The sequence below is a fragment of the Aotus nancymaae genome, unplaced genomic scaffold (assembly GCF_030222135.1).
Source record: "Aotus nancymaae isolate 86718 unplaced genomic scaffold, 86718_ANA_hifiasm-v0.15.2.pri h1tg000002l, whole genome shotgun sequence".
In the NCBI taxonomy this organism is placed as follows: domain Eukaryota; kingdom Metazoa; phylum Chordata; class Mammalia; order Primates; family Aotidae; genus Aotus; species Aotus nancymaae.
This window is the reverse complement of record NW_026988413.1, coordinates 48,632,223-48,656,943: the sequence shown is the minus strand read 5'-3', so window position 1 is coordinate 48,656,943 and position 24,721 is coordinate 48,632,223. Positions and strand designations below refer to the sequence as shown.

Genomic DNA, 24,721 nt, shown 5'->3' with positions numbered 1-24,721 from the left:
TTCTCTCTTTCTGTATGTTGTCTATTCACTTTGTGGATTGTTTTCTTTGCTATTCATTTCCCTGATAATGAGTGATCTTGAACATTTTTTCATGTACCTGCTAGTTACTTGTATGTCTTCTTTTGAGAAATGTCTATTCAGATCCTTTGTCCATTATTAATTGAGTTGTTTTCTCATTATTGAATTGTTTGAGTTTTGTATGTAATTTGGATTATAGATGTATTCCTACAAATATTTTCTCCCATTTCATAGGTTGTTTATTCATGTTTTTTTTCTTTGCTGTGCAGAAGTTTTTTAATTTGATATCATCCCATTTATCTAGTTTGTGCTTGTTTGTCAGTATTTTGGGGGGTCATATTCAAAAACTTATTGGCCAGACCAATGTCAATAGGGTTTTTCCCTGTACAGTCTCAGGTCTTAAGTCTTTAATCCATTTTAATTTGACTTTGTATATTGTGTGAGACAAGAGTCCAATTTCATTCTTGGTTCTTAGCACCTTTGTTGAAGATCATGTTACTGAAACAAGAGGGGTTTGGTCTAGGTCCTGCTGCTTGCAGCACAGAAAGTGAATCACTGAGATGGCATGTATTGCCAAGGAAGAAGGCTTTAATCTAGTGCTGCAGTTGAGAAGATGAGAGCTCAGCCTCACATCCATCTCCCTGACTGACTAAAACCAGGGATTTATACAGTATGGAAGAAATGTGACCATGTGTAAGAAAGTAGGAGCTAGGGAGGGCAAGGAAGCAATCATGATGAATGAGGGGTCTGGCATCTCATTGTCTGGATGTGGTGATCTGGTGAGTGCCAGTTATCTGATACTTGTTTTTTTGAAATGCCTGTAGGTCCTTTCCTGAGGAAGGAACTCAGATAAAATTAACATTAAATTTCAAGCTTTAAGACCAGAAAGATCAATTTCTATGTTTATTATGGGACTATTGGGTTTGTTTCAATCACTTAACTATAAATGTGTGGATTTATTTCTGGATTATTTATTCTATTTCATTGGTCTCTATACCTGTTTCTATATTGGTTCCATGCTGCCTTGGTTACTGTAGCTTTGTAGTATATTTTAAAATCAGATAGTGTAATGCCTACAGCTTTGTTCTTTTTGCTCAAGATAGCTTTAGTCATTTGTGATTCCATATGAATTTTAGAATTGTTTATTCTATGTATGTGAAAAATGCCATTGGAATTTTGATAGGGATTATATTTAATCTGTAGATCACTTGAGTAGTATGGAAATTTTAAGAGTATTAATTCTTTCAACTCATTAACATGGGATACCATTCATATTTTATCTGATATTAATATTGCAATTTCTTTTCAAAAATTTGTTTATATTTTTGCTATTAATCATAAAAGCTCAATGGTAATCCTCAAGTTTTTTTTCTATATTATATCCCTGGTGGTCCTATCTATTCTCATGAATTTATATGCCAGCTTTATGATAACAACATCCTTATTTATATAAAGTCTGTCCTCTAAATTCCAGATTCACATCTTCAAGTGCCTCTTTGACATGTCCACCTTGATGTATTACAGACCTCTCTAATACAAATAATATGAAGTGGAACTCTTGATTCATTTTCTTACCCAAATCATCCCACTACTTACATACTTCCCTTTCAATCTGTTTTCTGTGTATTAGTAAACAGCCTTATATCTACCCCAATGATCAAGCAAAAAAAACCTTTCATTCTTCCCTTACTGGTGAACCAGGCTCGCTATAGGAAGAAGAAAGTATCCTCAATATTGTAAAATATTCCCCATAGTGATCTTCCCAAACCAAAAGTTAGATCAAGGTATTCATCTGTCTATACCCTCTATCATAGTCCTGTTTATTCCACTGTATTGATTTTTAAAATTGTTTTTTAGTTTTATTTTTTAAAGGGGCCTGAACTTCTTGAGTTCAATAACTGTGTATTTTATGTATACTCATGTGATAGCACAGTGGTTAAAATATTTTAAACATTTAAATTAAGGCAGATTTATTTATTGAATATTTGTTAGTAGTTTACCTTTAAAAATCAGGGTCAGGAATCAAAAATTACTACCACCTGAATTGCTCCCCAAAGGCATATATCACAATGTTTGTGTTTCTAAATTTTTGAAATTACCATGTACACAGTATATGAATTGGTTAAATGTAACATGGTTTTTAAAGTTACAGTATTTATCTCATATCACTGTATCACAAGGTATTATATAAGCAGTGGCTTCCATGATCAATTTCTCTTCAATGAACTGAATCCTCAATTTTAGTGCATTGTCTTGTTAGTCACATTTTATCCAAGTTACCAAACTTACTGCTTTTCTCCAGCCTCTGCTCTTTACCCAGTTTCAGGCCACAGCAATGTTGATGGCTTTCTACAGTGATTCTGATTCTCAATCTGGTTATGCTTTGCAATGATCAACTATCCTGATCCCCAGGAAGCTCTGACACTGAGGCCATTGCCCTTGAAAGTCCTAATGTAGAGTCAACTCCTGATTTCCCATGTAGGACCTGAAACTAGTGGGTTTTAATCACAGACACCATTTTGTTTATGCATCTCTCAGTTTTTCGTTTTCTATGCCTTTACTTGGTAGCAATAGAGCACAGGTATCTACAAGCCTTAGGCACTCCACTTAGTAATTATTTCCATTTATTTAACCTAGAATTTGAAACACCAATAAAGTTTATTTCTCTTGTTGATTTGATCCTTCATTAAGCTTAACTTCTTTGAATGTAATTTTATTTTTCCTTTTATCCTTGTCTAATTCGTTCTACGTACCACTGGCATCATTACCTATTGGAACTTAAAAAAAAAATCCCAGACTAGAAAATTTTTTGTGGAATTTGAGGTTCATGCTAATCTTGATACAAGATTTAGTGACTGACATGTTTACATCATTTTAGGAGATTTCCAGGAGAATATTTAAACAAGGGTTTGCCCACATGAAACACCGAAAAAAGCAATAAAAATACATTTGAAAATACAATACATGGGGGCCAGGTGTGGTGGCTCACGCCTGTAATCTCAGCACTTTGGGAGGCTGAGGCAGGTGGATCACCTGAGGTCAAGTGTTCGAGACCAGCCTGGCCAATGTGGCAAAACCCTGTCTCTACAAAAATACAAAAATTAGCTGGATGTGGTGGTGTGCACCTGTAGTCCCAGCTACTTGGTAGCCTGAGGTACAAAAATTGCTTGAACCTGAGAGGCAGAGGTTGTATTGAGCTGAGCTCACATCACTGCACTTCAGCCTGGGGGTCAGAGTGAGACTTCATCTCAAAAAACAAACAAATGAACAAAGAAACAACACAAACAAAAACAAAAAACAATACATGAAGATAGGAAAAAGAGAAGAATGAACTTTTTAAAAATATAAACTAATATTTATTGTACACTTTATGCCAAGCACTATCTGGCAAAAAGCAAAGTTTACAGGAATTAACTTATTTAATCTTTACAAAAATGCAAAAAGTGTCTGCTATCTCTAGTTACATTGTACACTTTAGAACTGAGTAATCTGAGACACAGAGTATCTTACCTAAAGACACATAGTTAGGTACCAGAGGATCTTCCTAATCAAAGAATTATGATATTGTTACAATTTACCAGACATATTAAGATTTTTAGCATTGTCACAATTATCTAAATATAGTTATCATCCTATTTTTGTTTGCTTGCTTAAACAAATTCTCTAAGTTATTTGAGAAACAAATTAATTCTCTAAAGTTAGAAAAATACTATTATAAATAGTTCTAAACAAAGGTATTAGACATCCAGATGTTGAAAAATAACTGGATATTTTATTTCCCTAATTTCACACGTCCAGATACTTAGTAAGTACTGATACTTGTCATCATGTAGCAAAATGTCTAATTAAAACTTTTAATTTAAACCAGATGTTTTATCATTATGTAAATTTGGTAATAACCTGCACAAGAACAAAAGACCATATTTTTTCCAGGCTGCTAATTGTTTATGAACATACTACCTCAAAAATGCAGATATTTCAAAAGCTATCTCACACAAATTGTGCTACTGTCATATGACAGCTACACAATAGTTTTAAAAGTATGAACATTAGAATCAAAATATGATTATCTTTGAAATGTTAGAATCAAAATATGATTATCTCTGAAACATGAGTAAAAAGGTTTTTGAAAAAGCATACAATATAATTACATTTATATAAATTAAAACCACGCACAGAACACTACCTATTAGTAACATATAAAACAGTTTTGTAAATGTACTATAAACACAGGCCAGATTTGTGATTAAGGTAGCCTGAAAGTAAGTAGGGATATTCTATAACTTTCTCTCTACAAGGAAAATTTTGAGGTTATCTCTTGTTTCTTTTCTTAAGACAAAATCAATGTGGTGAAACATGTTAAAATATTAGATTTCTATCTAAAAGAAATTTTTAAAAATCAAAAATTTTATATGATAGCAACAAAATGTTCATACTCATTAACAGTCACACATTATACTCCCCTACCCTCATCACCTAGCAACTAATAATCTACTTTCAGTTTCTGGAAATTTGCCTATACTTAAGTAGAATCAAATAACATGAGATTTTTCTGGCCTGGCATCTTTCACATTTCATAAGGTTTTTAAGGTTTATGCATGGTTTAGCATGTACAGTAACTTCATTGCTTTTTATAGCCAAATAATATTCCACTGTATGAATGTACCATATCATGTTTATTCAATCATCAGTTGATGGACATTTGGGTTATTTCCACTTTATGTCTGTCATTTATAATGACTCTGTAGACATTCATGTAAACGTTTTTGTGGGGACATGTGTCTTTGATTCTTTGAGGTATATACCTAAGAGTGCGGATAATAGGTCATCTAGTAATATTATGTTTAACATTTTGAGGAACTACAAACTAGTGTATTTTCCAAAGCAGCTGCACCATTTTACCTGCCCACAAGCAACACGAGTGTTCCAATTTTTCCTTATCTTGGCAACACATATTGTTTGGCTTTTTGTTACAGCCATCACACTGGATTTTAAGTGCTATTTTATTGTTTGTTTTAATTTGTCTTTCCCAAAGGACAGATGATTCTGAGTATCTTTTCAGGTGTTATTGGCCGGTATCTTCTTTGGAGAACTGTCTATTCAAATCTTTGCTCATGCTTCAAATATTTTTTGGTTTTTTCTCCTCTGGGGTTGTCATTATGCGTCTGTTAGTGTGTTTCATAGAGTCCAAAATGTCTCAGAGGCTGTGCTTGTTATTCTTTATTTTTTTCTTTTTATCACTCAGATGGAAAAATCACAATTGGTTTTTTCCAAGATCACTGGTTCTTTCTTCTAGCAGTTAAAATCCCCCTTCTAGTGAAGTTTGCATTTAAGTTATTGTCATTTTCAACTTCAGGATTTTTGGACTTTGTTTTTATTTATAATTTTCATTTCTTCATTAACTATTTCCTATGGAGAGACATCATTCATGGCTTTCTCTTAGCTCTTAAGATATGATTTTCTTTAGTTCCTTGAACCTATTTAAAATAGCTGATAAAATATTTGTCTGGTAAGTCCAACATCTAGTATTCCAAGGAACGGTTTCTATTTTGCCACCTTTTTCTTCTCTCTCTGCAGGAACCATACTTTCCTGTTTTTCGTGTGTATCATAAGTTTTTATTCAAAACTGGATATCTTAATATAATACTACAAATTAAAATATTATTTTGGATATATTTATTGTTTTATAGTGTGCCAACTCTGGAAATCAGATTTGTTACTCCATATGGTTTGTCATTGTTTCCATTTGTTGCTCTTGTCTGTTGCCATTTGTGGCTTAGTGACTTTCCTGGATTAAATCTTTAAGGTTTGTGTTTTTTGTTATGTCCCACCTCTAAAGTCTCTGCTGCATTAGCTTAGTGGTCAACAACTACTGATCAAACAGAGATTGCCTTAAATTCCTTAGGATAGTAAGTCTTTTTCGGCCTTTGTTAAGAAGCTAAGTGCATATGTGGGGACAAGCTTTCAAAGCCCTCATAGGTAGTTTACAATACTGCCTTATCCTTCACTTCCTGTTCGTGCAGAACTGCAAAGTCAGCCAGAGTTGACAATTTAGGATCTCAGGTTTGCCATGGTCATGTACAAAGTTTTGTGCAAATGCATAGCTTTATAGATGCCCAGGATTGTCAGAGATTTTATAGCATCTATAAAGCTATGGACATCTATAAAGCTATGTCCAACCCTATGGACATCTCATTTCCTGATGACTTACCTCATTTTGTGGTAAGTCTCTTGTTCTGATGAGTAGTACTGCCTCAGACAGTACTGCTGCAATGTTAAATAATTGCTGCTGATTTTTTTTTTATTTGACCAATACACTGTGGTTAAGACTGTTCACATAGGTTGTGACCTGAGTAAGTTTAATTAAACAAAAGCTCTGAAAATCAAACTCTTCAAAGGTTGGATGCTACCAAACAGAGCACTTTCTGAAACTGTCATATAGTGACAATTCTCTAGGGATGAGACTTTTGGGAGCTCCAAATCCATTCTGCTCCATCCAGTGGCTACTAGGTGGCTGTTTTTCACAGCTACCATAGTTATATGTCTGCTTATTTCCAAGGATGCTATTGAGCTAGGGAGAGAGGGGTGTGACTTCAGCAAGTTAATATGCAGCAGTACTCTGCTCTTACTGAAATTCAGCTTTTTTTTTTCTTAGTAAAAGTCTTCACATTGTGGCAATTCTTTAGTTAATCTCTAGTGTTCTGAAAAAGTTGACTTTGACATTTTTTCCAGTGGTTTTATTGATTTTATGGAGGAGTAGGTTTTCAGAGGTTACTCCACCATTCTCAAAGGCAAGTCTGAACTCTTATTTTTTAACAAAAAGTAAGTAATGTTTCACTGATCTGAAGGATGCTTGCACAAAGCAAATGATTCATGAACAATTTATCCTGAGATTGGATGTGGAAATGCAAAGAGTACCAAAGTGGGATCTTCTCCAGTGAAAAATAAAATTACAAAACAATAAATTAAATAGAAATGTACATGTTGTTTTTAATTAGCAGCATTAAACATTTTCCCCTTTTACAATACATAGAGCAAATTTTGAAGGAAACTCAGCAGAAAGACCAGAGACTAACAATATCTCAGGCAGCATCTAAACAAATTTTTGTACAATAATAATAATAATAACTCCATGAATGAAGTAGCTCAGAGCAGTCTGAAGAATATGAGGTATGCAAAATTTATCAGGCCCAGAGAGATATGAGCATGAGATTTAGTCATTTTCACCCCGCAATTCTGATACCCAGGGTTAATTGATTAAAGGCATTTTGTTTTCCTTTCCTTCCCTGTGATTTCCAGGTTAGCTGATAAATTACCTTAAATGCTACAACAAGTTGCACCCTCACCCATTATCTTTACGTTCCTGGAATCTGTGATGGTAAGAATAATGTATAGCCAATTTATAGCTTATATCAAGAGTCCGCAACCCCCAGGCTGTAGAACAGTAAGGGTCCATGGCCTGTTAGGAACAGGGCCACACAGCAGGAGGTGAGCTGTGGGCCAATGAGCATTACCACCTGAGCTCCGCCTCCTGTCAGATCAGCAGTGGCATTAGATTCTCACAGGAACAGGAACACAATTGTGAACTGAACTTGTGAGGAATCTAGGTTGTGTGCTCTTTATGAGACTCTAATGCCTGATGATCTGAGGTGGAAGAGGTTCATCTCAAAACAATCCCGTGGCCAGGTGCAGTGTCTCACGCCTGTAGTTCCAGCACTTTAGGAGGCTGAGGTGGGTGGATCACCTGAGGTCAAGAGTTTGAGACCAGGCTGGCCAACATGGTGAAGCCCTGCTTCTACTAAAAATATGAAAATTAGCTGGGTGTGGTGTCAGATGCCTGTAATTCCAGCTACTTGGAACTCTGAGGCAGGAGAATTGTTTGAGTCCAAGAGACAGAGGTTGTAGTGAGCTGAGATAGAGCCATTGCACTCCAACCTGGAAGGCAGAGCAAAACTGTCTCAAAAAAAAAAAAAAAGAAAGAAAGAAAAAGAAATCCCTCCCCTACTCCAATCTGTGAAAAACTTTCTCTTCCACCAAACTAGACTCTAATGCCAAAACGATTGGGGACCGCTGACTTATGTCACTTTAATGAACCTAGGTAAATTATTGGTAAACAAGAACTGTCCCTCTTTTTTTTTGTTGTTTGTTTAAAAACCCACTGTATCTTTGTTAATTGGTGCATATATTCAGGGCAACTCATATCTATGTCTCCCAGGTGGCAGTACTCAAAGTTGGCCCAAATAAACTCTCCACTTATATTAATTTTGCCTCGGTTTGTTTTCTTTAGCCATACACGTATATCAAGTTGATGTGGCTACATAATATAAAATAAAAAGATTATGTGACTGATAAAGTAAGTGTCCTTGGAAGCATTTTAAGAAAACTTTTGGTTAGTTCACAAAATCATCAGATTGAAGGCACAAACAGATAAATATTCTAACTGTACTACCGGGTAGAACCACTTATGCATATATTCATTTATTTATTCATTTGCTTACTTATGTTACTGTGACCCCTTCCCCTTGACTGGCTTCCAGCTGGCCACATAACAAATTTCAAAACCTTGTGTTGCTATAAAGAGCTCTTCATCATTTCATCCCCACATACTTCTTCAGTCTCATCTCTTGTCATCTTTCCCCATCTGTTTCCCAAAGCCCACAGTCTTCCAAGCAGGTCTGCAGTCCAAATAAATCATGCTTTTGCTTCTGATTTGCATGCCTTTTCTGTTTTTGGAACTACTTTCTGGGTTTCAGTCTTCAGGACTCAGTTTAGATCTGACTTTATAAGCCTCTCCTGAGCTTAGAGAAGTCTTAGAGTAGAATGGATAAGAGTGAAGAGTCTTAGGTCAATGAAACTCCAGTTATTTCCGTTCTTTTTATCTAAAAGAAAGAAAAAAGAAAATAATAACAGTACCTCATAGAATTTTTGTGAGACTAATTTGGGATAACACATGTAAAATTTTTATTGAGTACCATAAGAGTACTAGCTGCTACTTCTACCTCTGTCACTACATCAATGCTTTCTAGAGTATAAGGGGTAAAGAAAGAATTATGGGAGATGAAGCCAGAATGGAAAATGGTGACATTTCTCACTGGAGTCTGAAGAAGGAAATTCTAGGAAAGCAACATGTTAGCAGGTCAGGCCCAGACTCCTCAGACCAGGGATGGGAGGAGCAAGATTTGAGTAGAATATTAGGAAGGATCATCGTGGGCCTGAATTTCTGCTGCTGCTGCTAGTTCTCTGTACACTGACCAAAATTTATGATTATGTTGTCTCTAAAAGCATGTATAGTCTCATGTTCTTACTACATCCAATTTAGTCTTGTTTGAACGGAAAGCACAGAAATGTCTTCTATCTAGGAAAGAAAAATAAGTACACTGGCAGCATTTTTAAAAGTATATTCCTCAGAGACCTTGTCCCCTGAGACGTTCCTTGAGGAAAAATATACCATTGGAAAGTAAGCCTGAGAAACATTGCAAAGTATCAAACTATATTCCTCTCTTGGTAATTCATACATAATATTCAACTATTGCCAAATCTGAGCAAGCCTGCGGTAGAATGTCCTGCATAATTCCATTTAACTCAGTGTTGCTCAGAATTATTAACCATTGAAAATAACATTTATCCTTTGTTTTATGTTCTTGATTATTGTTTAATACCTATTAGCATTTTGTGAAAAGACATTTCATGATGTATAATCTTTAATAAAGACTTAAAAACCATTTTCCCATATATATTTTCATGTGTATGAATATAAGGCTCCCTTTTGGGCTGAGCCATGGCAAATGCCACATTTAATACAATTTTCTCTCTTTGGGTACCAGACTATTTTCAAAATTAGTTAAAACTGTTGGCCTTAATATATAGAGAGAGGTGGATAACAGCAAAATTACAATGCTTAAAAGCAAGTAAAATGTTATTTTTAAGTTTTGAGAGGAAGTCGGCCACTAATGATAGAATGTGAAATATTCCTTTTACATGTACCATTCAACCTTTAAACTTAGCCTTTAAACCTGTCAGTAAGATCAGTGACCAACTTAATCACAAGAAGAGAATTTCATGATTTTTATCTCCAGGGAAGCCTAAGGTGATAGAACCCATTGTTTGGTTCTTACTGAGCCATTTTATCTATTAGAATTTTCTGGTGTAATTACCATCCCTCCTTTCACCGGACAATGTAGATCTAGTTTCAAGGACATAACCTACCCCATCCTGTCCCCCACACCTTCCTTCTGTCAACTTCCACAGCTGCCTTTCTTCTTCATTAGTTCCAAGCAGATTTGCAGTTGGCTCTCGGAGTACCTTTCCCACATGCTGAGTTGTCCATTTAAAGCCTTTACTGATTAGAGATATACTTGAAATTGGGAATTTAGTATGCAATCAATTGTCACATCCCTTTGAACTCTGCTTCATGAAAGTTTCTTTCTTTTGGAATAATTTGACATTTTGAGTGTGCAATATCACCAAAAAACTAAAGGAAATGTTTTCAGAATTGAATGTAAGCTTCATGCCCTGCAGAGTATGTTTTCAGTCTGAGCCCACAGATAATGATCTGAAGGATGAAAGTAACACCCATGAGAATGACTTCTCTGCCTCCAGAGAAGAATGAGAAACACACTTGCCGTATGTCAGGTGAGTGCAGTCCCATAAATTGAGAGATGCAGTGCAGGGAAATAGAAAGCCTCAGGCTTAGAGGCAGAAGGTCTGGTGCTTAGTACTGAGTATGACACATATGGGGCAAGTGAACATTGTGTGAAATCGTAAAGGCAAATTACATCTTCTTTTTTCCTCAATTTCTTGGCCATTGTATATATTTTCCTACTTCACCGGGTTATTTCAAGGAACAAAATGTGGTTATTTAGGGATGTCACATCAGCAGGACAAGTAGTTTTCTGATTCCCCTTCTCTCTCCCATTCTGTTGCTCTTTACTTTTTATTCTCTCCCTTACATCTCCCTATGATTCATTACTGCATTATTTTGGAAGTTTCCTTAGTCCGTTGTCCTCTGAATCTGCTGTTCATACTAAATGTGAAAACACCAGTGCTGGATCAATTCGGTTATTACGTTTCTTCCTTTTTCAACTGTGACTGTGGCGCCTGCTGAAGAAAAATAACACACATTTAAACACTAGTGCTGTGATAAATCCATGTCCTCCAACTTCAACTGGACTCCAAGACTGTCCAGTAATTTTTCCTTTTTCTGGTCTGGTATCATCCAGTAGCATTTCCAAACCATGCCCACTCTTCTCAAATACTCAACCCCTTCATTATGGAGGTTTGTCTCTTTCTTAATAGAAAAGTAGAAAAACCACATATCGGATATCACCAGAGTTTTGCAATAATGCAATGACTTTCAGGTAATTGTAGTCCTAACAGAATTTTGATTCATCTGTCCCCCCTACTTTAAACTGATATAGGAGAAAAGATGATCTCACAAATAAAAATAATAACCAGTGCTACCAGTGTCTTCATCTCTGCTTCTCCAGCTATCTAAGCCTGCAGAGTACCTTTTCTATTTTCATCTTCCTTGTTTTTAAAAATAGAATTTATTTTCAAGAGCAGTTTTAAGTTCACAGCAAAATTGAACAGAAAGTACAGAGATTTTCCCGTATACCTCCTTTCCCCACACAAGCACAGCCTCCTCCACTATCGTCCTCACCAGAGTGGTATATTTGTTACTATTGATGAGCCTACGTTGACACATCATCATCACCCAAAGTCTGTAATTGACACGAGGGTTCACTGTTGATGTTGTACATTCTATGAATTTTGACCACTGTGTAATGACATGTATCCACCATTAAGGTAACAAACAGTAGTTTCACTGCCCTAAATTCCTCTGCGCTCTGTGTGTTCATCCCTCCTCTGCTTAGCCCTTGTCAACCACTCTTTTTACTGTGTCTACGATTTTACCTTTTCCAGAATGTCATATAGTTGACATCATTCAGTATGTAGCCTTTACAGATTGACTTCTTTCGCTGAGTAAAATGTATTTCTGGTTCTTCCATTTTGTTTACTTATTAATCTGTGTATTTATTTAGGTGTCCGTGGTTGGGCACAGACCTTCATTTCTTTTCGTGGTTTGACAATGCATTTGTTTTTGGTCCCATCCTCTTTATTTTCACTGCCTTATTTCTTACTAGAGTAGTAAAGAATTCTCTATTTAAGTATGTTGAAATCTCATCAATCTTTAAAACAGAGAGAAAAAAATTTTTAAAAAAGTCCCTACAAAAACTTTTCTTAAGAGATCATTCTCTTCCCCTTCTCTTAATAATCAAACTTCTTGAATGTTCACACTTCCTCTTTTCTTTCTTTCAATTTCTGTCCCATACATACACTGAAATCTAACTTTCACTCACATACATCTACAGTTTCTTTTTGGAGTTTGATCAAAAACAACAACAAAAGTTTTCTTAGACTTCCATGAAAACAAAATTTTGGTTTTCCTTCTCTTATTTCTTCTTGTTGATTTACTTTTTTTTTTTGTTTTAATTATGGTCTTCTCACTGACTAAATCTTCAAATAGATGGATTTCACTATACACTCTCCTTGGACAATTTTATCTACATTAATACCTCTTATTGTGTATAAACCACAGTTCTTGCTTTGCTTGATACCGTGTTAACTGAAACATGTGCTTATTGGAACCATGTCTTTGCTTTGTACAGTTACCATAAAACCATGCAAAGTAAGGGCACATTTTCTACATGTACAATATTTAGTAATAAGATACCATGAAAAATGAGGAGTATCTATGGTAATTATATACTCCCATCTTTATCCAGATCTCTACACTTGAATACATGGTTTTCTACCAGTTATCTCCACTGGTTTTCCAAAAGTCTTTTAAAAATTTATATGTCCAAATACAACTTTTTCAGCCTCCATCCCTAATCCTCCTGGCCATATCCTCTATCACAAGTAATTAGTCAATCAACAGAAAATTATTAGTATATATCATTCCCAGGCACTGCGCTAGACGTAAGTGATATAGTGGTGACAGTATTTTAACAACATATTCCATTGCCTCACACAGTTTACAGTCTAGAAGGGAAAGCAATCATCAAAAAAGAAAACTATAGAAACGAATACAATTAGCCATTGTCCTTTTAAAGAGACTATAACTTGGAAGAGAAGATAAATCTGTAATATCTCTCAGAGGAGGTGATAAATAAGCTGAGATAATGAAGGTAAATGAAAGTTAAGTACAAATCAGGACATGAGTATATAAGAATGGGAAACCACATATGGAAAAATCTCAGAGGAAGGAAGAAACGTGGGCATTTCCAGGAATTGATTAGTCAATTGCCCTGAGTATAGCAAATGCCAGAGGAAGACTAGTACTGAAAAAAATCTGGAGAAGTGAATAGGGAATGGTTAAAAAGGGTTTTGTTTCCCAAGGCAGTATCTGTAGATCATTCTCATTCCTCCCTATCTCTCACTCCATGTTAAGCATTCTATTACCAAATATCATCTCTGTCTCCTGGATGCCAGTCCGACTTATTGATATATTTTCTCATTGCCATTTTCTTCACCCATATTTCCAACCAGTATACCGTTTTATTGTCTGGCCTCTCATTACCTCATTTCGATCTCTTCCCATATATTAAACTCCAGCTATCATCCTGTGATGGATGAATGGATAAACTAACTCTGGTACATGCATAAAATGGATATTACTCAGCAATTAAAAAATATACATATAAATGATTAAGTTTTAACACTTACAGGAGGCACTGTTCCATATATCTTTTAATCCTCACTGTTATATTTTCTAACGACAGTTTTTATGTCTATTTTACAAATCAAGGTATTGAAGAACAGAAAACCTATTGCATGTTCTTAGAATAGCTTATCATGTGAAAAGGCCTTGCGTATGCTATTTCTTTTTCATGAAACCTCCACTTTCTTGTCCTCTTTCTCATCATAAGGAAAGGTAAAACTATAAAGCGTTTTAAAACTTGAGCCTTACTCATTCTGTGGGTGTGTCTTTATTCACGGGAGTTTTCCTTATCTTTGAGGCTTAATTTTATCTCCTTTCCACATACCCCATACTATGCTGTACAGTAGTATAATTACTGTATGTCCTTTTTCTTCTCTGGACTATAAGCTTGTTGTAGCCATGTATGTAATTGTGATGCCATAATTTTTTAAATGAATCCATTAAATGAAGGAATCAAGTGACATATTAAATGCGAAAGTCCTTTGAAAATGATAAATGATCAGAAATGTAATCTATTGTTTATAAATATTAAGGGTACCAACAACAGAGAAATTTTGTTTAATTTTATGTCATTCAGTTGACAACTGCCTTTTACTTACAAGACACCATATTATGAAAGGGAGTAAATAAAAATGAATAAGAATTACTACTGTCCTCAAGGAACTTACATTAAGAGTAATGATACTAATTACTACATAGTAGCTTTCTGAAATGAATGCATGGTACTTATCTGTGGAGAGAAAATAAGAAAAACTTTTTTTGTTATTGTATTGTGGTAAAATTATAATGAAGTATGCAAATCTCAGATATAGATTGTTGAGTCCTGACAGATGCACAAACATGTTCAAGCATTATTCCAATCAAGGTATAGACTTCTATCATCCTAGAAAGTTTCCCTATGCCTTTTTCCAGTCAATCTCCCTAGTCCACCCCCGCATAGGCAACCACTATACATTTTTAAAATTTTTCTAATCCTTTACCTTTTAAGAGAGCCCTATTATGATTAGTATTTATTTCATGAGTACCTCATGAAATAATTGAGATATTAAAAAAAATTTTATTGTTGAATAGAAATTATTAGTATTTTTAAAATGCTATCTAAACAAAAGATTCTTAAATTTAAAAAAAAAAATTGAGATAGGAGAATGATCCAATGCTACAATAGAAGAGAGAAGAACCATTTTTGTTTCTTTTATCAATTTTAATTAAAAATATTTGCTAATTACATATCAAAATAAAGTTTGTTTTTGCAAAAGTGATATGAATAGTAATAGGATTTTATAATTCAAACATTTACCTTCATCCTAGGTGGGACTCCTTAAAGGATGAAATCCTCCAATAAGAAGAAGCTTTCCTCAATAGACAAAGGTACAACAAAGGTAGGCCAAAATATTTTTAAAAATTGAATGTTGACTATGTAAGTGTCTTTCCTAAAGAGAACTTGAGTTCCAGAACAAGAAATAATGTGTTATGCAATGTTTAGTGTTCTGCAGACTTTCACGCAGAGGAAATAGCTGCTTATCAAAAAGTGTGTTGCCTGAATATCGACCTTAAACACTGATTTGTCTGAACTCTTTCTGATGCCATGGATGCCTAAACAAATACTATAAATAGAAAAAGAAAGAGTCCTTATTTTGGATTTCTGCAGTCGGATAAATCAAGGAGATTGTATGTCCTGGAGTTAGATGGTGTGTGTTGTCAAAATCAAAGGTTGCATATTTAAATGCGAGCAGGAACCAGACTAATAGTATGTAGGAATGAAAATGGATTTCTGGGAACCAGTGAGTACATGATTACCTAAATGGGGCACTCTCTAATCAGCTCCAGTTCATTGTAATCATTAATAAATTATTATGAAGACCCAATTATATATTGGAATTCAAATTTTTTACTGAAATAGAGTATGAGGATTTTATGTGAAACCTCCCGAGTAATAAAGATTGATAGCCAATTCATTTTTAGTACCAAAGATAACTCTCTGGCCTCCAAAAATATTCATATGGAAAGTCATATTGGAACACTTAGACTGCCAGCTGGAGGTACTATTCCAGATCAATAAAAAATATTCACAATAATATTCTACTCCTTAAGAAAAATACTGAAAAAACATAGAAAGATCACCAAGAGCTGTATAACTCAAAGATACTAATTAGTGAATCTAAGAATGGAACCAAGATCTACTGCAGTTAAGGTTCATTCCTTTTGTATTAGAACTTGCTAGGTAATAACATGGAAACCTAGATAAGAAACAGTTTTAACTAGAGGAAGGAGTAAACCGCATGAAATTCTGTAAAGGTATCAAATTACAAGGGCTGAAGAATGTCTGTTGAAATTGGCCAATTTGAAATCCTGCTTAACCAGAGCCAAGTTACAACAAATTCCACTTTCGTGGAATGTGATATACAAATTCCTTCAACTACTCTCAAAATGATACTGACTCCATTTCAACAATTCTGACTACTTGCTCTTTTGAACAAGTATAACCATTTGTAGGCTTCATAGTATGATGTGAAAGGCAAGAAAAATACACCCAAGGTGAACAACAGAGGTTAACCTAGGAAATGCATCTGAGACATGTTATTATAACATGCAATTCATTTTATCTAACGAAGCCACTTCAGTGAAGGCTATTTGCTTAGTCTTTTTTGACAGGAAACACATGGTTTGAATGAAGAAAATTTAAAGATAGGCCTCCTTACAGAAGTATATGCAGGGTTAAGAAAAAATAAAAACAGGGCCGGGCGCGGTGGCTCACGCCTATAATCCCAGCACTTTGGGAGGCCGAGGCGGGTGGATCATGAGGTCAAGAGATCGAGACCATCCTGGTCAACATGGTGAAACCCCGTCTCTACTAAAAATACAAAAAATTAGCTGGGCATGGTGGCGCATGCCTGTAATCCCAGTTACTCAGGAGGCTGAGGCAGGAGAATTGCCTGAACCCAGGAGGCGGAGGTTGCGGTGAGCCGAGATCGCGCCATTGCACTCCAGCCTGGGTAACAAGAGCGAAACTCCGTCTCAAAAAAAAAAAAAAAAAGAAAAACAAACTCCAACAAAAACAAGGGCAATGCATCCATAGCTAACAACAGTCTGAAGTCCTTACTACATCTGTGGTTGAATGGCAAGAAGAGTAAATCGTATCATCAGAGCACTTGAGGTTGAAACCATGGAGGAGGGAGCATGTGATGGGGACTGTAGTTATTTAGAAATTCAACCACTGCTTAAGGAAGCTGCCATAACAAGGAAGAAGTAGAGCAGTAATACTCTGAATTTCTCTTCTGTTTTCTCTTTTCTCCTACCCTCTAAAGTTCTGTGGTGCTTTACATTGGTAAAACGATATGGCAACCCAGTCAGGAGAGGGTCCACGTGAAGCAGTTTGCAAGGTCAGCCTCGCATGACACAAAGCAGGGCAGGGAAATGTGGAAAACAGATCTCTGGGGCTGAAAGAATGTAACCAGTATAAGAAATTTAGCATTTTCCTTCTAAACATGAGAGGAAAAAATGGAAATCACTAGTACAGTTATGCATTTTTCCATCTCATTACATAACGCTGCTGTATTTTATTTTAGATAAAAAGGAGGTGTAATATTTGGAATTGTGTTCAACACATTGAATTAGGTATATATGATACTCAAACATGAGATGCACTATTTTCAATTTACTAAGTATTTACTGTTTGACTTGCTATTACGATATTTGTTCTGAGATGATTGGATATATTTCTTTACAATCAAGGCAGAACAAAGAATAGGCTTGAAGTGTAAGATGGAGAATTTATTATTAGCACTAGTAAGACTATGACATTGTGTTAAATATTTATCTGTGTGAGCTGACTTAGATTAGCAAAACTACAGACAGAGATGGAAAATCAGGTTTCTTCACACCTAGGTTGTAATTTTTTTCTAATGGATGTTCATCTAGAAATAGAAGGCTAGAATTTAGTAATTTCTGCTCACAGGTCCAAAGAAATTTAATCTCTTCATAGTGTCAATTTATGAGAACAAATGTCATAAAAATAAATTGTTTTAGAAATTTTTCCCCTGTAAACATAAGCAAATAAGTGGCTATCAGCATCTGTAATGCATACTTGTACGTGCCAGTACACTATCGCTCTGTGTGATTTGTTTACGAGCGTCAACGTCAAAACTACACTCAACAATAGATTTCTAGAAAAATGTTTAAATAGCAGCTGCTTATTTACCATATTTTGCCATATATGACTGCACTACAAATAAAATGGACTAGACTTTTTTTTTCCCACAAGTCATCTGAAAAATGCCATACAGACCCTTTCTTCCCACCTGCAGAGTGTATAAATTTCCTAGGGTTACAGTAACAAAATACCACAGACTGGTTGGCTGAAAACAATAGAAATTTCTAGGCTTACAGTTCTGGTAACTGGAAGTCTAAAACAAAAACTGCAAGGCCATCTTGTGGCTGAAATCTGTAGGGAGATCCTTCTGTCTTTGCCTCTTCCTGTCCTTTGTTGGCTTGCCATTGTATAGTCAAAGAGGGAGAGCTTCTCTGCCCTCTCAAGGTTTGCTGAAAATGGACTGACAAAAGGCAGCTTAATAGGAGAAAAAGACATAGAAAATTTATTTAATGTTCATGAACATTAGGGAATCGCATAAGGATAACCCAATGAGGTCCAGATGCTTATATACCCTTCTTTATAGAGGAAGGTGATATGAGGGTTGTAGGATTAAATCATTTTAAGTGAAAGTAATGAGCACAAAGGCAATGGCCTGGGACTGTTTATCTGAGCTCTGGGTAAGTGATGCTAAGTTCCAGGGGTAGAACTTCATTGTAAGCAAAAGTTGTCTTATTATGCAGATAAAGTCTCTCAGATAATCTCTTGAATCTATCTACAGAAGAAAACACAAAAATTCTTTCTAAGTGTGAGGAATAGTCCCAGTCTGTTCTTTTCTTTGGTGGTTAATCTTCACTGATTATTTGATAAGATCACTAAGGAGGGAGAGGGTCTTAAAACAATTATATCTCTTTTGGAAAGAAGTTATTTTTGTCGGATAAGAAAATTCCAGTAAATTCTCTCCCAGTGCTTTGGGAAAGAGAAAAAGGATTGGCAGTTGGTTGGCAGCAGGAATGGGTAGGGGATGATTGGAGGTGGGGAGTGGGAGTGGGAGGCAGAGACTTTTGTTCTGAAGCTGATTTCTGAAGTCCTTTGATTTTCTTTAATATAATGCACTCAGCACTCCAAAGCCTGATTTTTTTTCTGCACCCCAACACCAGGAATCCGGTTTTCCTTGCCTTGCAACTGCGTAACTCCAGTTCATGTCTTCATCATCATGTGGCATTCTCCTCGTGTGTCTCTCTTGTCACATGGTTATTTTCTTCTAAGAACACAAGGCAAATCGGATGAGAGATCCACCCCACTCCATTATGACCTACTTTTAGCTTAACTAATTATGTTTGCAAGAACCCTGTCTTAGCCCATTTTGTGTTGCCATAACAAAGTACTTGAGACTGAGTAATTTATTAAAAGTGAAAATTTATTTCCTGACAGTTCCGGAGGCTGGGAATCCTAAGATTAAAATGTTTACATCTGGCCAATGTCTTCTTGCTCAGTCATCATGATGACAGAAGACATGAGATGGCAAAGGACAAAGAAAAAGAAACTAAGACAGGGTGAACTCACTACCTCAAGAATGGCATTAGTTCATTCAGGAAGGCAGAATCTTCATGACCTTAACACCTCTTACAAGTCCTACTTCCCAACACCATCACAATGGAAATAAATTCAGTTTTAACATGAGTTTTGGAGGAGATAAACATTCAATCAAAGCAGACATTATTACCAAATAAAGTCAGATTCTGAGCTACAGGGATTAGGACTTTAAAATCTTTTGTGGGGACACAATTGAATCCATGACAAAGAGTGAGGAATGAAATTTTTTTTTTTTTTTTTTTTTGAGGAATGAAATTTTAAGCACATGTCTAGAAATGGACACTGAATAAATTCTTATAAAATAGTTCTGTCATCATTCTATTTTTCTAACAACAGCTATTTCTGATATTTATTTGAATAACTTTTAATTGTGTTTAATTGATTCCAAAGTAGCCATTTGAAATATAACTAATTAAATAGTAAGTATTTTAATGCATTCAGTAATCAAAAATTACTTTTAATTTTCTATCACCATCCCATTTTATTGGCAAGTTGTCTTGGTCTTAGAAATACTTAGAGTTTTAGGAAGATTAATCAAGGAATAAATCAGGATAGGATAATATTGGAGGAAGAAGGTTAGTTTCAGTGTGTTGCCATAATTCAGGCTATAATAGAGCCTAATTTAGACTTTAAAAGGAAATAGAAACGAGGTGATGTAATATTGTGTGGGACATTCTGGCATTAATATGTTAGTTCTATTAAAAGATTGTGCATTAGCTAAAAATCTTTGTCAAAATCAAATTTCATGTTTGATAGAAAAGTAAAAAGGAACTTAGATAGGCAAATCAGACTTGGAAATCAAACATCTAGGAAAATACTTATCCATCCTTTCACCCATTTATTGGATGAATAGTTATTGATGATTTCTGCAGGCCAGACAGGATAAAACTATGGCTCTGAATAAAACAGGCCTACTTGGATCAGACATTTTTATAGAATAAGACGAACAAGAAACCTATGATATGTTAGTGGCAGGGAATGTAAAACATACGCAGGATAAGGGGAATGAGAGTGTTTAAGTTGGGAGTGAGAGGGTTACTACTTTACGAAGAAGGGAATGGCTTTTCTGATCAAGTGACTTGAGAAGAAAACTGAAGGAAGAGAGTGAGCCTGGCATAAGGATACCTGGGGAGAATGCTTGCAGGATATAGGAAATTAACAAGGTCCTGGAAGGAAAGCAAGCCTAGCAGCTTCAAGGGACAGCAAGGAGGCCACTGTGTTTGTAACACAGTGAGCAAGACAAGAGTGCCCTTGAATGACATTGGAAGCATAAACAGGGGTCATATCACATGGGGCCTTGTAGAGCACTGTAAGGACTTTCACTCTGAATTTGCCTCAATTAAGCAGCAGTTTTTCAGAGGTGCGGATGCTATTGTCACCTTAGAGAGGAAAAACTGCAGGTCACTGAAACAATCATGGGAATAGAAGTTTTAGCCAGCACCTCCAGAACTACTGTTTCTGAAAGCTCAATGACTCTGCCACCCTTAATCAATTCTAAATGTCATGTTTTTACTCACTTTATTCTCTCTAAACATAAGTCTCTGGTGGCTCTGTCTGATAGTCTGAGTTTAGGTCACAAGCCTTTGAAAGGCAATGGTAAAAGTTTCAGGCTTTCACCTTGAGGTGGGTCCCAAAGAGCAGAAATCCCCAAATACAGAAAGGATGGTCAAAGCATAACAAATGTCCTGTACCTATTGAAGGTTGAGGAAAAAGGAAAACTCAAAGTTAACCCTGAGTATTTGAGTCAAAAAGATTAGAACGTTAGTGGTAACAAACATTTTTTTTTATTAAAAACCTGTTTAATTTTTTTAACTTGTTTAAAATTAAAATTTGTTTAAAAATTATTTTATAAAAAAATTTTTAAAAGGAAGAAAAAATTTCAACTGGAAGTATGAGAATTTTAGAAAATATATATTGTTATTCACTTGTATTATAAAATCACACATACCACTTGTTATAAAAATGCAAATTACATATAAAAGTTTAAAACATTGCAAAAAGAAAAATGCCTTCATCAATAACATAAATTGTAAAACAACACATACTATTTATTTTCAAACTCTATTAGCCCTGTTAAGAGTATGTTTGTCAGCAATAAGAAATTAATCCCCAAATTTGAATGGATTAATAATAAAACATAAATTTATTTCTCTATTTTATTTTTTTTTCAAACTTTGTTAGCCCTGCTAAGTGTATGTCAGGCAACAATAAGTAATTAATCCCCAAATTTGAATGGAGTGATAAAACAGAGATTTATTTCTCATTTAGCTAATACGTATAATGCAAGTGAGTCAGGATCGCCAACTGATAGAGATTCGACTTTCTATAGTTTTATCACTTAGAACATGTAGCCTCTTTTCTAGGCTTCAGCCAGGAAGTAGCACACTTCACTTCCCTTTATAGCTCACGTTGGGCAGAAGTGGTCATATTTCCTTGCCTTACTACAATGGAATAGAAATACATTGGAAAGCATATTTGTAGTCACCGAGAAGTAAACAACTCCCTAACATGCTGACTCACAAACATATCATACTACTGATATGAAGTTGAGGTTTCAGAATAAAGACAGAGGAATAATAGATAGTTCGATATTACAATGTTCGTAGGTAATAGCAACCTTTTGTGACCATATAATTTTATGATTTCAAGTAATTAGCATTTTTTATAAATATTTTTTAAAACATAGTTTCTTATTCTAAACATAAACTGTCTTAGTTTGTTTTATGTTGCTATTAACAGAATACCTGAGTCTGCGTAATTTTTAAGGAACAGAGATTTATTTCTTAAAGTTCTGGAGGCTGGAAAATCCAAGGGCCTGGTGGTGAGGGCCTTCTTGCTGAGTCATCCTATGGCAGGAGGTTAAAGGGCAAGAGAACATATGTTAGAAACATAGAGAAAGTCAGAGAGAGAGAGAGAGAGAGAGAGAGAGAGAGAGCAGGGAAAGGGGGCAAAATTATACTTTTATCAGGAACTCACTCTCATGATAACTAACCCACTTCTGCAACAATGGTATTAATCCACTAAAGCCCTCATGACCTAATCACCTTTTAAAGGTCTCACCTCTCAGCATTGCTTCATTCAGAATTGAGTTTCCAATGCATGAAGTTTAGGGGATACGTTCAAACCACAGCACCAGCAGTTAAATCATTTCTCTACCAACCAAGCATACATAAAATAACCCCCTTTATGAATAATTAAATTCCATAGTAAATAACATTAAAGTTTTAAAGACTGGCTATCTCATACTTGTAAGTCAAGAATAATTAGAATACTTAAAACCAAACTTTTAATACGTTAGAAAGATCTTGGCCCTTGTCAGAATACAGACATTGATATAAATTTACCTTTATATAAAATTGATATAGATTCAACCTAAAATTTATTGTATCTGGTATGAATATTCACTAAACGTTTTTTACCTTTTAGAGCAATGCTATAACCACTTCAACATACATGAACACATTTAGCCCTATTGGCAACTTGATTATTAGTAGCCATTATTGTTCTCACATTTAGTAAATTACTTGTAAGAAGCAGATGAGTGCTTAATTTTTCTTAGCAGTGACATCAACAGTGTTTCATTTGTTCAATTTTTTTTGAGATGGAGTCTCGCTCTGTCACCCAGGCTGGAGTGCAGGAGCGAGACCTCAGCTCACCACAACCTCCACCTCCGGGGTTCAAGCCATTCTCCTGCTTCAGCCTCCTGAGTAGGTGGGAGTACAGACACATGCCACCAGGCCCAGCTAATTTTTGTTTTTTTGGGTTTTTTTTTAGTAGAGACAGGGTTTCACCATGTTGGTCAGGCTGGTCTCAAACTCCTAACCTCGTGTTCCCTCTGCCTCGGCCTCCCAAAGTGCTGGGATTACAGGCGTGAGCCACCGCACCTGGGCTGTTCAGTATTTTTTTATTAAGTCACTAACTGAGATTTGTGGCTTCTGTGCTTACCTTTCTCATTCCAATCATATTTGAATTAGATAATATGGACTTCTAATTTTTTATTGGCATAAATAGGGTGATAAATATTGTACCAACAGTTATCTTTTGGTAGCCACAGGGGAATTGGTTCCGGGACACACTCACATACAAAGTTCATGGATGCTCAAGTACTTGATATAAAATGGTGTAGTAAATATTTGCATATAACCTATGTATATCCTCCTCTATGCTTTAATCCTCTCTAGATTATATATAATACTATCTATATTATGTATAATACTAATGCAGTATAAATGCCATATAAATAGTTGTTATACTGTTTTGCTTTTATTTGTATTATTTCTTCTTACTGTTGTATTGTTATTTTACACTAGGTTTTTCTGTTTGTTTGTTTGATTTTTGAGACAGGGTCTTACTCTGTTGCCTAGGCTGCAGTGCACTAGTATCATCACAGGTCACTGCAGCCTTGACCTCCCCGGCTTGTGTGATCCTCCCACCTCAGCCTTCCAGGTAGCTGGAACTACAGGCATGCAATACCATGCCTAGCTATTTTTTTTATTTTTTGTAGAGACAAGGTTTTGCTACGTTGCCCAGGCTGGTCTCAAACTCCTGGGATCAAGGGATCTACCTGCCTCAGCCTCCCAAAGTCCTGGGATTATAGGCATGAGCCACTGTGCCTGGCATTTATATTAGTGGTTTTAAAATAATATTTTCAATCTGCACTTGGTTGAATCTGAGGATGTTGAAACCATGGATATGGATGGCCAAATGTGCTACCATTTTAGCTTCTTAATCTTTGATTATTGAATAGAACTTGCTTAACCAGTGCTCTATGGATAAGCAATTGAGTATTTTCTCCCAATTTATTCTACAGCAAAAAAAAAAAAAAAAAAGTTCCTTGAATAGCTCAATTAAAGCACATATTTTCTTTGCCAAAATCCTCCAAAAAATGCTGAGCTTACACTTTCTACCTACAGTGTTTGTGTGTGCCTCCTTTTTCTTTTTATATCAAATCATTGTCATCTGATAAAAAAGGTAGTATATACAATTTTTCACATATGAGGGGGGTGTCAGTATCCTATATGCGTCTTTTTCTAGATTGCTTCTCATCATTTTTGCATACATTTATAAGCAGTTTTCTGTTATTTTCTTATTTGTACAAAAGTCCTTTGTCTATGTGGGATGCTAAGTAATCCATCTCTAAAGATGTTCTAATCCTCAGAATCTGTTAACATGCTACCTTCCATAGCAAAAGGGACGTTGCAGATATTAAATTAAGGATCCTGAGGGGATTGCGCTGGATAATCTGAATGAGTCCAGTGCCATCTAAAGTCTTCATTAGAAAGTTGCAGGAAGACAAG

At 35.5% G+C, this 24,721-nt stretch overlaps 1 long non-coding RNA gene across 2 annotated transcripts in view; it reads left to right on the top strand.

Annotated features, from left to right (window-relative positions):
• The window catches only part of LOC105719559 (uncharacterized), a 661,868-nt gene that overhangs the window by 554,446 nt on the left and 82,701 nt on the right, over positions 1-24,721 (top strand). For both annotated transcript variants that reach the window (XR_001108001.2, XR_010337967.1), the window contains exon 4: positions 15,050-15,120. This is a non-coding gene — a long non-coding RNA (uncharacterized LOC105719559). The remainder of the gene's footprint in view (positions 1-15,049; positions 15,121-24,721) is intronic.